The sequence below is a fragment of the Odocoileus virginianus genome, chromosome 6 (assembly GCF_023699985.2).
Source record: "Odocoileus virginianus isolate 20LAN1187 ecotype Illinois chromosome 6, Ovbor_1.2, whole genome shotgun sequence".
Lineage (NCBI taxonomy): Eukaryota > Metazoa > Chordata > Mammalia > Artiodactyla > Cervidae > Odocoileus > Odocoileus virginianus.
The window spans coordinates 75,360,971-75,378,111 of record NC_069679.1 but is presented as its reverse complement, the minus strand read 5'-3'; the positions used below and the strand labels follow the sequence as shown (position 1 = coordinate 75,378,111).

Here is a 17,141-nt window from a genome sequence, read left to right as displayed (position 1 = left end):
GCTTTTGCTGAGTACTGAGGGCTGCCATACTGGAAATATCATAAGTCTTCGTAAAATACGGAGGTTTTCTTGATCACAGGTGTGACAAGAACCCTGGCTAAAAGCTTATGCAAAGCTTTATTTCTAACTCACTGTTACACCAGAGGACTTGTCCCTTTGGGTGCCATCTTAAAGTTGTTGTTGTTGTTCATTCACTCAATCATATCCAACTCTTTGTGACCCCATGGACTGCAGCATTCCAGGCTTCCTTGTCCTTCACTATCTATCTCCCAGAGTTTGCTCAAATTCATGTCCATTGGGTCAGTGATGCTATCTAACCATCTCATCCTATGCCACCTCCTCCTTTTGCCTTCAGTCTTTCCTAGCATCAGGGTCTTTCTAATGAGTCAGATGGCCAAAGTATTGGAGCTTCAGCTTCAGCTCTTCCAATGAATATTCAGTGCTGATTTCCTTTAGGACTGACTTGTTTGATCTTCTTGCTATTCAAGGGACTCTCAAGAGTTTCCTCTAGGATCACAATTTGAAAGCATCAATTTTTTGATGCTCAGCCTTTTTTATGGTCCAGCTCTCACATCCATACATGAATACTGGTAAAACCATGGCTTTGACTAGAGGGACCTTTGTTGGCAAAGTAGTATCTCTGCTTTTTATTATGCTGTCTAGGTTCATCATAGCTTTTCTTCCAAGGAGCAAGCATTTTTAAATTTCATGGCTATAGTCACCATCTGCAGTGATTTTGGAGCCCAAGAAAATAAAGTCTATCACTGTTTCCATTTTATCCCCATCTATTTGCCATGAAGTGGTGGGACTGGATCATGATCTTAGTTTTTAGAATGTTGAGTTTTATGCCAGCTTTTTCACTCTCCTCTTTCACCTTCATTAAGAGGCTCTTTAGTTCCTCTTTGCTTTCTGCCATTAGGGTGGTGTCATCTGCCTAACTGAGGTTATCAGATAACTATTGATATTTCTCCTGGCAATCTTGATTCCAGCTCGTGCTTCATCCAGCCCAGCATTTTGCATTTCACATGATGTACTCTGCATAAAAGTTAAATAGGCAGGGTGACAATATACAACCTTGATGTACTCCTTTCCCAATTTGGAACCAGAGTAAATGTTTTTCTGGAACTCCCTTGTTTTCTCCATGATCCAACAAATGTTGGCGATTTGATCTCTGGTGTCCGTGTCTCTTTGAAACCCAGCTTGTACATCTGGAAGTTCTCAGTTCATGTACTGCTAAAGCCTAGCTAGAAGGATTTTGAGCATAACCTTGCTAGCATGTGAAATGAGTGCAATTGTATGGTAGTTTGAACACACTTTGCTTCAAGTATGGGAGTTTCAACTCACCATTTTGGGTGGCCTAGCAGCCAAAGCCACAGCCCAAGTTTGCATATTTCCTTTCTAGTTTGCAGTGTCTATAGAGCTAAAGCATCTTCCTCACCTTCTTATCAGCTGTTTGATGTCTTTAATTTAGAATATGTAATTCATGTACTTTTAAGGAAACCCTTTTATTGAGACATAACTCATATGCCACATAAATCACTCATTTAAATGTACAATTCAATGGTTTTTAGTATATTCACAGATTTGTGCAGTCATCACCACAGTCTAAATTTAGAATGCTTTGTCACCTCCAAAAGATACCTCGTACCAATTAACTGTCACTTCTGTTTCCCTCCACCTTCTTCCCTCAGCCCTAGGAAAGCACTCATCCAGTTTCTGTTTTCATAGATGTGCCTATTCTGGACATTTCATACAAATGGAATCGTCCAATATGTGGTCTTTTAAGACTGGCTTTTTTCACTTGATGTAATATTTTCATGGTTCATCTATGTAGTCCATTTACTTTTAATGTAATTATTTCTATTCTTGTGTTTAAATCTACCATCTTGTTATTTTTTTTCCCATTTGTCCCATATGTTCTTTGTTCTGTTTTTTGCCTTTTTTCTTGCCTTCTTTGAGATTGAGTATTTTTTAGGAGTTCATGTCATCTGTTGGCTTATTAGTTATTCCTTTCTCTTTTTTAGTGTTTGTTCTAAAGTTTACAATGTGCATCTTCAATTTCTACCTTTAAATAATATTATTCTACATCACATATTACACAAGAAACTTACAACATTGTGTTCCTTTTCTTCCTCTCTTGACCTTAGGCCTTTTTTGGTCATACATTCTTTTTCTGTCCTTATTATAAGCTCCACAGTACATTGTTATTATTTTTGCTTAAGCTTTTCATCTCTAACATAAATTTTTGAATGAGGAGAAAACCTATTTTACTTTTACCATTTTCCATATTTATTTATTTGTAGAGATTTGAGTTTCTACTTTTATCATTTTTCATATTTATTTATTTCTACTTATTTTTTTTAGAGATTTGAGTTTCTACCTGATATCATTTCCCTCAAGCCTTCAATAGGTCTGCAGATGATGAGTTCCCTCAGCTTTATCCCTGGAAACAAATCTAGGCTGACAATTCTTTCTTTTTGCTGGTAAGATGTTAAAAATTTAGTTCCATAGTCTCCTGACTTGTATTATTTCTACTAAGAAATCAGAGATTGTTCATATATTTTCCTTCCTGCATAAATATCTCTTTTTACCTTTGGCTCCCTGAAAAGCAATTTTTTATCGTTGATCTCATTGATAATGATACATCACTGATAATGATGTATCATTATCATATCTTTGCTCTTCAGCAGTTTGAATATGATGTACCTTGGTGTCATGTTCTGTGCTTGGCAATGGTTCAGCTTCTTGGACATGCGCATTTATATTATTCAAAAAATTTGAAAATTTTTCAGCCTTTATTTTTCAAATATTCACCCCCTCAACGATATGAAATAATTATATATATTATTCCCTTTGATATTGTCACAGGCTACTGAGACTCTATTCCTCTTTATGGTCTTTTTCCTCTCTGGTTCTCCTGTAGCCCCTTTAGAAGTCATCCAGATCCTAATAGAGAACCGAAAAGTCCTTCACTGGAACTCAAATGTCTAAACACAACCTCTCCTTTCTATCAGATTTATCCATGTATTAGAAAAATGGAAATGAGTACAAGGACATAATCAACCTCAGGGTTTAACACAGTGGTTACCTATTACGAAAAGAAGGTACATCAGGGAAAGGTTAACTATATTGGCAATGTTTTGTTTCTTAAACTGATAGCAAGAACATGAGTTTTGTTCTGTTATTGTTTATACTGTGTTTTAAATATTACATAATTTTTAAAGGGACCCAAGGACATGAATCTCAACATGTTAGAATCTCTGAAACTTTAATGAAAGGATTGAAATGAGGCATTTGGGGCACAGAAAGCCACGGGGGCCTAGATTTTTTCTCCCTGATACTGTTCTTCTCTTCCTTAAAAGATGCTTCGTTGGTTTCGTCCTCTTCTCTCTGTTCCTTACAGAAGGGGTCCCCACGATAGAGCAGGGATAGAGGCAGCAGATACCCACGGGTCATTCATTGAGTCAGGTGCCTCTGAGCTGGCACTACTTGCTTTCCAGCACATTTTAATCCTGACTTTATTACCAGCATGTTATCAGTATGCAGGGAAATAAGGCAAACATGTACGTATCTTTGTACTGAAGCAAGATGACTCCTCCCCCAGCCCTCCTCTCCCCTGTGGCTCAGCAGTGCTTACTACTTTCAGCCATTATCACTGCATCCTTTCTCATCCTTCTATGTATTCCCAGCAGAAACCCTCCCTCTGTCCTGTCTCTCAGTCTGATGAGCTGGAGAGCCAGCTGCTTCCTTGCCCACCAATCCCCTCACTAGCCTAGTCCCTCACCAAGACAACATAATAGTTAAGAGCTAACATTTGTTACATTTTTGCCATATTAACTCATATAATCCTCAAGACATCCCTACCTGGTAGACATGACTATTATAGTTCTCATTTGATCTTCAAAATATCTCAGGTAAGGAAACATCACTGCTACCATCTGTAACAATTTAAAGATGAGGCATCAAAGGTTCAGTTACTTGACCAAGGTCACACAAGCAGGAAATGGCTCAGTTTTTCTCTCTCTAGTTTTTGTGTGACTCGTGAATGACCAGGGCTGTCTGGTTAACCCATAAAAGAATGAAAAGCAATGAGTCACTGTTGATTCAAGCCCTGGGTTTGGGGTGACTTGTAGCCTGCCAATATGGAATTGAAACCGACGTCGAAAATTAGATGGTAGATGAGTATTTTCTCCATGAAAATATATTTTCAGTGTGTTAAGTAAAAAAAGCAACCTATTAAGCAATATTTGCAACATCATTTCATTGCTGTAGAAAAACAGCAACAAAAAGCACATACTCTGGACCTATTCAATTTCCAACTTGGATAGTGTGTTTGATGTTGAAGGGTGCTCATATTCCAAATAGGATGCTGGTTAGTTCAGATTCTCTTGCCTGGAAGCTGATGACTGGAACTCAAAGGGAGGATCATAGGGTGCGGAGCAACCCTCAGTCTAAGGAGAGGCGGATGTCGCTGTAGGGTGGTACTTCCCGGGGCACCTACAGCCTCCAGAACCAGCCTTGCTACTCTGATCAGCACGACCACCCCTCCCCACCTTTCAACAAGCAGATGAAGATGGTCAGAGAGCAGTCAGTCCCAGGGGAGACCAGCTACATAATTTTCCAGGGTTTGTGACAAGTAGCTCCTTGTTCAAACATCATGAAGAATGTCAAGACAACAGGGCATTTGACCAAGTGTGGGGCCCTCCCGGGCACAGCAAATGTCCCCAGGCTAGAGCAGGAATGCTCTGATTTTCCTTCCACTTTCTGGATGTGAAAGGAGGGTTGCTAGAACTTATCCCCAGAGAGGGGGTGCCCATGAGAGAGGAGGACACCCCATTCCTTAGTTGAGTGCCAGCTGACTGGTCAACCTATCCCGCCTTGAGGTGGGGGGTGGGGGTGGAAAGGAGAGTGGACAGAGGCAGAGCCAGGCAGTGAAGGTGGCCTGCATGCCCCCATTTGGCCAGACAAGGACGCAGGGATTTCCTGTGGGTCAGTCCCTCCTCAGGAGGAAGAATTCCAAAGGGGGGCATCCAGGGGCGAGAACGGAGAGGATATGTTCAAAACAGTCTAGCCAGATGACCCTTCTCCCCAGAGAACCCACTTGCTCACCCCACTTGGAAGACTTCACCCCTGGGAGACACTTGTCATCAGGCAGTGTTGGCCCAAAGAACAAAACCTGTGGCACGAAGAGCAGACTCATTAGAAAAGCCCCTGATGCTGGGAAAGATTGAAGGCAGAAGGGGACGACAGAGGATGAGATGTTTGGATGACATCACCAACTTGGGGTAAACTCGGGGAGTTGGTGATGGACAGGGAGGCCTGGCATGCTGCGGCCCATGGGGTCACAGAGTTGGACACGACTGAACGACTGAACTGAACTGAACTGAACCCCCTTCCAGCTCTTCCACCCTCCATTTATACCCCAACCTCAAACTCAGGGGAGGTCAAAGCTTTCTGATGGGAGAGGGAAGGAGGAGAAGGCCCCTCCCCACTCCTAGCTTTGCTTGGCACTAGGGGAGGATCACCCTACATTTGCATTTGATACTTAACTTTTCAATTGAATTAAACTAAACTGGATTTTTAATCATTTAAAAACACTAGGGAATTTGACCAGAAAACTTGGAATCTGCCAGGAATATTGTTTGAGAGAAGAAGGCCTTTGACAAAGCGTGGGTGAAGGCGGTGATGAGAAACAAAGCAACAACGTGTTGCGTTTGGTCCTGTCACATTCAGAATGCCCCATAAACCAGGTCCATGTGAATAGGAGTAGGTCTGAATGAAGGGTGTACAGCTGGGTATCAGATAACAGCTTGGCTTGGGGATCATGTACAAAGACAAGCAGTGATCTTTAACAAGGGAGGCATTCTGTCCTCCACCCAGGCTGCCTTCCGAGTCTCCAACCCATCCGCCCATCCAGTCCCCATGTATAAGCATCCCTGCCCCACGGCGGGGGGAGGAGGTGGGATGTTGGGCGGCAGCCCTCAGCCAGCTCTGGGGGAGGGGGGATGAACTCCATCCTCAGCCTCCCCACCCTGCGCAGCGTATAAGCCCCTCGGGACACAGAGACCCAGCCTCATTCGTCTCTGTCTCCCACAGCACCGGGACAAACCTCAGAAAAGTCTGGAACATCGGAACACCCCCTCAGAGCCAGGAAAGCGCCCGTCACCGGGGAGGGGCCAGGTGGGCATGATTCACAGGGGGCTGGGCCGGGGAACAGGCAGACGGACATGGGCACACAGGGTGAGCAACCTGGCCCCGGAACGGTCCATCACCCTGGGCCGTTCAAGATGACTGGGCACCCTAGGGCAGGGTCGGGGCTGGATGGAGCGGGGAGGGCGGCTTGGTGGCAATGGGGTGAGGACACAGAGCAGGGGCAGGAATGGCAGCAGGGGACAGGGCCGGCGCGAGCTGCCTTTCCTTTGTTTCTGTGGCTTTTCCATCTTGTGGGGAACAAAGCCTCTCTCTGCTGGGAGGGGTGTGTGTGTGTGTGTGTGTGTGTGTGTGTGTGATGTGGGAGAGCTTTCTCTCTCTCTCTCCCCCTCCAGAAGGCCTGCCCCCCTCCTTCCAAGCTCCAGTGGCCATGACTCAGCAGGAAAGCCAGACCTGCTCCAGCGCAGCTGCCGAGCCCCCCATCACCACCCCTCCCCGACCCCCGGCTCCCTGCCAGGCTTCCCTTCCCTCGGGCACCCACACGGAGGACCAGAGGCAAGGATATCTCTGACCCCATCACAAAGACAGGGGGCAAGAGCCCAGAGCGGGCAGCAGGGCAGACTGAAGGCACAGCCTCCCTTGCTGAGAGGAGGGATGACGTTCCCGGGCTCGGAGATCCTGGAGACAGGGCAGAGCCAGGGTCCCTGGCGATCAGGGACCAGGGGCTGGGGAGGCTGCGGGGGGTGGAAGCAGCCAGCGCCGCCCGCAGCTCTCTGGCTCAGAGTGACTCCCAGACCGCAGATCAGGCATGTGGCTTCCTGCCACGTTACCAGCGAGGTCCTGGTTTCTCTCCCCGCTCTTGTCCCTGAAAAGCCAGTGAGAACGGTCCGCGCTGTGAACATTCTCTTGCCCCCCAGAGTCGCCTCCACGATCAGCTGCTGAAAGTTCCGCCATCAGACCCCTACCTAGCATGGGTAGCTCGTGAAGGTGTCACAGGCTTTAGAGAGCTGGTTCCCTTTGCAGGGCTGCCACCTACCAGCTGGGTGATTGGGACCAACTCCCTGGCAGCCCTCGGGCCCTGCACCTTGATCTGGCAAGTGGGAACGAGGAGTCTACGGAGCAGGGCTGGCGTGAGAGTGCAGGAGAGACGATGTTAACATCCAAGCCCTCATTCACAGCTTAGGGTGCCTGAAGCCCCTTCCTGCAGGAACCGGGAATGAGCAGGCAAAGGGGCTATTTTAAAAGGAGGCGGAGGGGCTTCCCTGGTGGCTCCGTGGTAAAGAATCCGCCTGCTGGTACCAGAGACACGGGTTCGATCCCTGATCAAGGAGGATCCCACATGGCTCAGAGCAACGAAGCCCGTGCACCAGAACTATTGAGCCTGTGCTCTAGAGCCTGGAAACCACAACTGCAGGGTCCACACCCAGCAGCTACGGAAACCCACCTGCCCGCGAGCCCGTGCTCTGCATGGAGAAGCTGCCACAATGAGAAGCCGGTGCGCTGCAGCTAGAGAAAAGCCCGCACAGCAGTGGAGACCCAGAACAGCTCAAAATAAAAATTAAAATTATTAAAACAAAACAAGGCAAAGGAGAGAAAAAGATGAGACTGAGTGGTCCTGGCCGCAAGAGGTGTCTCCTAGGCAGGAAAGAGAAGGCGGTGGTGGGTCAGGAAGAAACACGTGGCAGAATCCTCCGAGCCTCTTTGCCCAGCTTACCAGGGCCACCGCCGTCCCTCCTGCCGTGTGGCAGTTGATGTCATTGGGCCTCCCCGCTCACTGCTGCCCTCACTGTCGCTTCAGCCAGACTCCACTCTAGAAACGGAGGGGAGGGTAGTGTTGGGCGCATTTCGGGTGGGAGAGGAGATGCCGTAGCTGGACCAGCAGGACAGGATGGTGGGCAGCTAAGAGCATGCGGGTGGTGGGTGCACCATACTGACTGTTGGCAATGGTGACCATCACAACAGAACACAAGTGTCACTTACATGCAGGGAGGAAAGAGCAGGAAGTTCAGGGCTGGCAAAGCCTTCATGACATCAGGACTCAGGTTCCTGTGTATCATCTCCTCACCATTCTCGGTGTACAGCTAGGTGCTTTTTTTAGGTAATTCTTGTTCTGTGATCTTATGGTTATTTGTTATTTCCCTGGTTAATTTATACTGAGAAGCTTTCTAGGTAGAGATACCCACCCTGTAGGCAGGGGATGGTATCTCACAAGCAAAATATGGTAGAGAATTCTCATGGCTCCTCAATAAACATTCTCCTTTTCTTCCCCAGGAATTGGGTGCCCCTACAGCAAAGACTAATTTCTTTGCACCTACATATGGCCATGTGTTTGGAGAGGGAAATGGCAACCCACTCCAGTATTCTTGGCCTGGAGAATCCCAGGGATGGGGAGCCTGATGGGCTGCCATCTATGGGGTCGCACAGAGTCGGACACGACTGAAGTGACTTAGCAGCAGCATGGTCATGTGACTAAGTTCTAACTGATGGGAGATAAATGGAATAATCATGAATAACTTCCAAGGAGTGTCCTTAGATAGACAGGATATGTCATTGCTCAGCCTTCTTTCATATTTCCTACTGGTGGAATGTTGGCTTGATGGCTGGAACTTAAACAACCATTTTGGACCATGAGATGCATACCGAGAATGGTGAAGAAATGATATACAAGGAGCCTGGGTCCTGACGTCATGATGGGCTTTGCCAGCCCCGAACTTCCACCTCTATCATGAGGATGACAACTACACCTGAGGGATGACAGGACAGGGTACTGGAAAGGGCTTGTTCTTTCCTGACACTGTAGAGTGACTATATTAGCCGTGGAAGGCCTGCCTCTAGGCTTAATATACCCGAGCGGGCAATTGGCAATTAAGCCAATTCTACTTTGAGTTTCTTGTCCCTCCGCAGCCAAATTCTAAAGGAAACCCATAGTGAATTTGTTTTCTGTTTTTCGCTACTATGAGATGGGCAGGGAAGACCCTAGCTAAGCCTCTCTTGGTCTGGACCTTGGAGGAATATTTAGTGGCATGGGCTGAAGATACTGTCCAGTGAGTAAGTGGCCTAGGAGTCACAAAGGGAAGGACTGGGCAAGGCCTTTTTCTCCTCTGAGTCCCGGCAGACAGGCACCTTGATTTTAGCCCAGTGAGACACAAAACAGACTTCCGACCTCCAGAACTGGACAGTGAGTGGACACTTACACACGTCACAGCAGAAAATGATCCCTTCAGGGAATCACCCAGCTGTTGTAGAAAGAGAACTTGGAGAGAGATACAGCTCTGAAATCCGCCTGACAGCCAGCAGAAGAGAGATGGAGCCACAGCTTCCAGAAAGATTAATTTCTGTTCCTGATATTAACAATTTTTGAGTTGAATTCGCCTCTGTCATGTTTAAACTAGACTGTTCTTCATTTAATGAATTTCAATAGAGGAACAATAGTAAACCTAGAAGAAAGAGTATAATTGGAAAATATTCTGGCTTTAATTATTTCCTATTAAAAGATAATCCCTTCTCTTTCAGACACCTTGATGGGGAGGAAGGTGGGAGGGAGGGTCAGGATGGAGAACACATGTACACCCATGGCTGATTCATGTGAAGGTATGGCAAAAACCACCACAATATTGCAAAGTAATTAGCCTCCAATTAAAATAAAAAAAAAAAACCAAAAAAATTTAAAAAAAAAAAGAAAAATAAACAAGGAAGGATTCTCCCTTAGAGATTTGGGAGGGAGCATGGCCATGCAGACACCTTGACTTTGAACTTCTGGCACCCAAAACTGTAAGAGCACAAATTTCTGGTGTTTTAAGATACCAGGTTTGTGCAGCATCCACAGAAAAATAAAACAGTGATGTTCTGAGAAAAAAAAAAAAACCTTATATAACAACACACAGAAGTGTTTTAAAAAATGGGATGAGATCTCAAGACTCAGAAACAAGATGGTGCCTATGCTAACTTTATTGCCCCCTTGGGACTGTGGGAAGCTGAGAGGCAGAGATCACCGCAGCACCTGGCACACAGAAGATGCTCAGTGAGTGTTTGTTTACTGGCAGACTGACTTATGTTTGGAGCAGAGACTGAAGCGCCCATGGAGGTGGAACAGTGGTGGAGACCAGCAGAGAAATGCATTGGGGGAAGATGACTCTGTGGGGTGGGGCAGTGGTAAAATAGGAGTCATCATGGTCTGCGGCACACCCCTGCCCATATAGTGCAGTCCTCCCGGGGTCAGCTGGGAAAACCCTGTATGTTATTAAGACAGGATATTCCTAGGAAGGGTGCCTTACAGCTAGCAATGGAGCAGTCATGTTCAGGGTAGCATCTGTTCCCCACAGTCTCAAGGGCATGGATGATGACTGCACTCTTTCCAGAAGAGAAAGGTAGGCCCCAGGACTGCAGAGTCACTTGCCCAAGACCACTCACTAGGAAATGCAGCAGCTGGAACTTGAACCCAGGGGGCTTCTGATCACACACATCCCCTTCTTTGGAACAGAAGATGCAACTGAGGATTTCTGGCTCTAAGTGGCGTGGCTCTCTCCCCTGAAATCCCCAGTCCAACACTAAGGCCCTGAAGTAAAGAGGAGGTGTGACAAGGCAGGGGATGTCAGGCAACTTCTCAGCAGACTGAAGGGCTGGTAGACAGGTGCACCCAACAGTGAAGAACCCAAACACTGCATTTGCACAAACACACACACACACAAATGCCCCAAACTTAAATGTTTTACTGCCATCTACTGGAAATTGTCATAATGATCATGTAAATCCATGATGACTCAAGTGTGAAAATGATGCCCCTTGGAATTGTAAAGTGCAGAACCTGAACAACCGTACTGGGCAGCCCTAGATATATCTTCTCTTGCCTGGCAGAATGAAAAAAGCCAGGGCCTGGAAATCATGGTAACTAAAGTCCTGCCCTCATCTTTTAGTCCCTGGCCCAAACAGAGGTTCTGTTGTAGTCTGTCTCCCATAGTTTTGCTACTCAGGCTCATATAGACTCTTTTCATCCTTCCTTCTCCTCTGCGCACACGTCCTGAGCATCTGCTCAGGGCCAATTCCCATGTTAGGCTTTGTGGGAACAACATAGGCAGAACCTAGTCCCTGCCTTTCATGAGGTCGCAATCCAGTGGAGAACAGGGCATGAAAACTTTACATGATATAATGCAGAGGGACACATGTCAGCTGGATCTGGAGGGCCTCGGGAAGGTTTTCTGGAGAGAGGGACAGCTATGTCAAGCCTGAACTAATTTAATAAAGCAGGCAGACAGCCAGACAGTGTTCCAGGTGGGGGCCAAAATACATGCAAAGGCTTGAAGGCTAGAAAAAGCTTGCAGCCTACAAGGCTTTCAAGCCAGACCCCGGAGGGCCCCAGGTGGGTCTTTGGAGTTCCCGGGGTCCCAGGCCATGCCCAAGGTGGCTCCCTGCCCAGGTGGGCCCTGGAGAGAGTGAGTCAAGGGGGCAGCTTCTGGCTGAGGCAACAATGGGGCTGGGCATCAGATCACTCAGTCCTTACAACCACTGGTAAAGGAATACTACCACGTCCACATTCTGTGACTTAAGTAACTCAGAGAGGTGAAGCAACTTGTTCAACCTCACAAAGCTGGAGCGTGACAGACAGATCAGATTCAAGTCTGTGACTCCAAGTGCTGGCCGCGGCACCCATGGGTCTTACATGTGTGTCTGCTGAAGGATGCCAGGGAGGAGAGGAGACTGACTGCCATCCTCCTCTCCTTTAGGCTTTGGGATGTCACTTCCTGAGGCCCAGACTTAGAAAATGAAAGGAAGGGGGTAGGTCTTCACAGGGGCATACAGCTCCCCGCCACTCCCACCCGCCCGGCCCGGGCAGTTGAAAGGTCAGGGCTCAGCAGCGCCCCCGTGAGGCGGTCGGTCCGCCCTCGTGTGTTTCCCTCAGCTCTCTCAGGGACAATGCGCGCTTCCTCTGCGAGGGCCTCAGAGCAAGAGCCTTCCTGCTTCTGTGGGGCTTCAGAAGACTCTTTTTGTTTCTCTCTCAAGGCTTCAGGCTCTTACAAGAATAATAGAAAACGTAGTAGGGTGATTTTCCCATCTGGATCAGAGACAGTGTGAGCATCTATCCTGGACTATTTGGGTCCCTTCACCACATACTAGCTGTGAGTCCTTGAACATTTTCCCAAGCCTCTGGCTCCTCTCCAGTAAGATGTGGATAGTAGCTCTCAAACCTGGCAGTCTAAGACCTGCATGACATGGTGCATAAGTCCCAGACGTGTGGTCACCATTTACCCTTCTCCCCAAGTAGTCAACTGTCAACTTGCCATGTAGGGTATTCCGTGGCCAACAGTCTTGACCTTCTCCTGGCACTGTGAGTTACCACACACGTGCACACACACACACAACCCCCAGAAGGGTGACAGAGGCTGTGGCACAGTTTCCTTTAGAAACAACCGAGAGGCATGCCAGCTCACAGGTGCCCGGCAGGGAGCCCAACCCAGAGCAGAGCTGGGTTCGGTCAGCACCGCCTTTCACCTTTATTCCACCTTCAAGCCCTGGCTGGCAATGCCTGCACACAGGAGGGCTCAGGGAGCCCGTTAGCCTCCAGGGGCTGAACAGTTGGCATAATGGGGTTTGAAGTTTACAGTTTCATTTACTTGCAAGAAAAGGCTTTCAGTCTGCTACTTGGCCAGCTTCTGGAGGCTTCCATTAGGGCTGGGAGCAGGGCCACCCAACCCTTGAGCTTCAGTTTTCTCATATATAAAATGAGGCCAGTAATATTTATTAAGACCATCATCGTGAGGATTAAAATGCAAAAAGTACCTAAAAGGTCTAACATAATACCAGAAACAAGATAAACCCAGTAGAAGGTGGTTAGCTATGATGGCCATGGTGGAATCCAGGAGGGTTTGAAGGTATCCGAAGGGTTCTACTCTCAACCATCCAACTGCCAACTACTGTAGGAGGTTGAGGAGGCAAATGCCATAGCTGTTTTGGAGCCACGAGCCAATCTCTCCTTGCTCCACTCCTGTGATGGGAGGGAAATGGGTACAAACTTTCTTGGGGGGGGTAGTTTGGCAATAGGGGTCCTTTAGACCCAGCCACTCCACTTCTTAGAATTCAGCCAAGGGAATAATTATAGAGCCCCATAGAGTTGTTTGTGCTAGGACATTAATCGCAATGTTACTAACAATAGTGAGAAATTGGAAGTAATATAAAGTTAGAGATGCACTCAACACACACTTCGGCTGAATGCCAAATGGCCAAGATCAGTCCTGTTCATTCAGCTGAAGTCCAGGCCAACGTCTAACATGACCTTCACAAAACGAGCGTCTTCGTTAAAGGAGTACATCTAAAATGTTATCAGAGATTATTTGTGACGATAATTTCATTAATGAATGTCATTGTCAACGCTTAACTCTTTAACATTTTAACGCAAGAACATTCTTCTCCAGTGCTGGCAGTTAACAAGCTCGCTGCTGTATCGCACATTTGTGTTAATAAATTGATGCTTCTTTCAGCTGAGGATTGTGGAGGAGTGGGATCCTCACTTTTTCTAGAAATTTCTTCTTTTCTTCATATTCTTTATATTTCTTCCCACGTTGGGTTAAATATGATTTGCCATGGATAGTGTTACACATCACTTTAGAGGTTTGCCTCCTTGTGAAATTGGGAAATTGGTTGACATTCTGTTTTTAGTTTATCTTTACAAGGTGTAAATAATTACAAATGAGGTTTTTTATTAAAGTTTCATGCCCTAGACAGAATAAAGTTACTAAAAGTTGACTACATTTTAAAAGATTATTTTGTTTAGTGTTACAAATGTTAGTATATCAATTCTACAAAAATTAAAATTAAATATAATCTAATATCTATTATTCTGCTTCATACTATTATTTTAATGTTTTATTATTGTTGCCTCAAAAATATCTTCTAAAGGAATTTGGCTGATATGCTTTCTCAATATTTTTATTAGCTTTCAATGTTTCCTTCTATATTTAAACACTCAAAATGCTTAATAATGATTTCTGTACCAAAAAAGGGACAGTGTTTATAATTATCATGTTGTTGTTCAGCTCAGTCATGTCCAACTCTTTGCAACGACATGGACTGAAGCACACCAGGCTTCCCTCTCCTCACCATCTCCCAGAACTTGCTCATGATAATCATCATGAGTGATACACATTTTACTTTTGCAATAATAAATATATATATTTATTCTCTAACTGGCTGATAGAATTTCAACAAATAGAGCACAAGAGAAGAACTCACTACAAGTTATATCTAGAAGGTTATTCACACTTGAAGGTGATTATTAGCAGTAAAGCCAAATGACATGTCATGTGTGTATAATGGAGATTATTTTGCTTCGTGGATGTGAAGGTTATGTAACATGGTCACAGCTCATGGGTCATGTGCAAGCCCAGGGAACCCAGAAATGATGCTATTGTCTGAACTGAGCTTTTCAGCCTTTCAATGACCAAGGCTGAAGATAAAGCTGAAGAGTATATTTTGTCTAGAAATCAAGGTCAAAGCCAAACTGTGGGATATCTCTGCAAACCCATGTCCCTTCTGTAAGCTGTCCATTGAAAATGATGTGGGAAACGTATGTGTCAGCATGGAAGAACTGTATTGTTATTGCTGAAAAGACTGGTTATAAAAGAGGATGAAGTTGTGGGCCCAAATTTGTAATTAAGGGGGCAAATTTCAAATAAATAAAAGATTGAAAGATACATACAAAATATTAATGATGATTATCTCTGGGTTTAGGATGAGGGGATTTCTCCTTTGTTTTTAATACATTATTTGTATTTTCTTGTAAAACATGCCACTCATATGATTTTTAAAAATTAAAAATATTTAAAATGTATCTCTTCTGTCTCCCCTTTCTGTTTAACCAGCCAGATTTCAAGCTTGCTGAGCTGGCCAGATGGCCTGGGATACTGACCACAGCAGCCTGTAGTGCTTACTGTCCATGTTCATTTGAGGTCAAGGCTTTGGCAGGCTGGAGCTGCCTTTCTTGGACCTGTTTCTGGGAGGAGAAATGCCAAGAGGAAGTCAAGGATCCGTGAGGGAATAGGGAAGGGCAGTGGGTAGTAGCTCTATCTGCCCAGTGAGGAGCTGGAATCTCAGAGAGGCTAGAAGTGCCAGGAAAATCTTGCATCTGTCCTGAGAACTAGGGGATAAATAGCTTGAATATGCCTAAATGCTTCTAGTAGAAGAAAAAGCTCCAAAGTTGTCCCCCAAATTAATTTTCCTTTTCTTTATTATGGGCCTTCCCTGTTGGCTCAGGCGTATCAATATAATTCACAAATTTTAGCTCATTATCTAGTTACTTGCAGCTATGTGCAGCCAAGTGAGGCTGCCCGGGTGGTGCTAATGGTAAAGAACATGCCTGACTATGTAGGGCACATAAGAGATGCAGGTTTGATCCCTGGGTCAGGAAGATCCCCTGAAGGTTGGTGTGACAACCCACTCCAATATTCTTTCCTGGAGAATCACATGGACAGATGAGCTTGGTAAGCTACAGTCCATAGGGTCACAAAGAGTCAAACATAACTGAAGTGACTTAGCAAGTACTCATGCATGCACGCATGTGGCCATGTGACTAAGTTCTGGGTAGTAAGAGGTAGTAAATGGGTGTGTTGCATGCAACTTCCAGGAAACACCCTTAAAGAGACGTGTATATCCTTTCTCATTTTCTCCTTCTTGCTGGTTGGAATATGAATATGATGGCTGGGGCAGGAGCAACCATTCTGGACCATGAGGCTACATACTTGGGATGATGGAACAACAAGGTAGAAAGAGCCTGAGCAGGTATCACAGAGCCTCCACAGCAGCCCTGGATTGTCTCCTTTAAACTTCACTGAAGTGAGAATAAATTTCCATCTTAGTTTAAACCAGCATTTTCTTAGGATTTCTATCACATGTCAGAGAACTTATTCTTTTTTTAAAAGATATTTAATGCATACCTAACTTGATGTTACTTTTTTAAAATTTTATTGATTTTTGGCTGCACTGGGTCTTTGTTGCTGTACCCAGGCTTTCTCTAGTTGTGGTGAGTAGTGGCTACTCTTCATTGCAATGCTTGGGCTTCTCACTGTCGTGGCTTCTCTTGTTGCAGGGCACAGGCTCTAGGCACACAGTCTCCAGTATCTGTGGGGCATGGGTTAAGTTGCCCTTCCACATATGGGATCTTCCTGGACCAGGGATCAAACCTATGTCCCCTGCATTGGCAGGCAGATTCTTAACCACTGGACCACCAGGGAAGTCCAGACACTAATCTTAATTAATTACAATTGTGTGTGTGTGTGTGCTTAGCTGCTTGGTCGTGTCTGAATCTTTGAGACCTGATGAACAGTAGCCAGGCAGACTCTTCTGTCCTTGGGGATTCTACCTCTTATTTAATATTTCTATGCCAGCCACTATTCTAAGTGCTGACAGATGTTATCTGATTTAATCTATGTAACAATCCTATGCGTGTGTGCATGTTCAGCTGCTTCAGTCATGTCTGACTCTTTTTGACCCTATGGACTGTAGCCCATTGGGCTCCTTATTGCCATTTCCTTCTCCAGGGGATCTTCCTGAGCCAGGGATCGAACCCATGTCTCTTGTGTCTCCTGCACTGGCAGCCGGATTCTAGCGCCACTAGCGCCACCTGGGAAGCCCAAGTCTCTTTGTGTTAATTCTAATCCCCACCCTACCCCATGCCCTGTCTCCAGCAAAAAGCCCATTCTCTCTACATCCTGTTTGACTGAGAAAAGATTCTAGCCAGCCAATTCATGCTATGAGGTAAGAGATCAACATCAACATGGTAAGTTCCCTTTCCGTAAGAAGAGCTGGCTCTTTAATCTTATGTCAGTGTGAGGGTTTAGGTGTAAGAAACACAGAAGAAACCACACTGGGTGAGTCCTGGCCACTGGAATCAAGTAGCCTGAATTTTTTCTCTGCAGCCAGTAAGCTTTGCAATCCTGGCAAATCTCATAACCACCCTGAGCCTCCACTTCCCTCTCTGCAAAATTAAGTAGAATCAGACCCAC

At 45.7% G+C, this 17,141-nt stretch overlaps 1 protein-coding gene across 2 annotated transcripts in view; it reads right to left on the bottom strand.

Annotated features, from left to right (window-relative positions):
• Nucleotides 1-17,141, bottom strand: part of TMEM63C (transmembrane protein 63C) — a 140,422-nt gene that overhangs the window by 90,964 nt on the left and 32,317 nt on the right. The gene's annotated exons all lie outside the window — the stretch shown is intronic.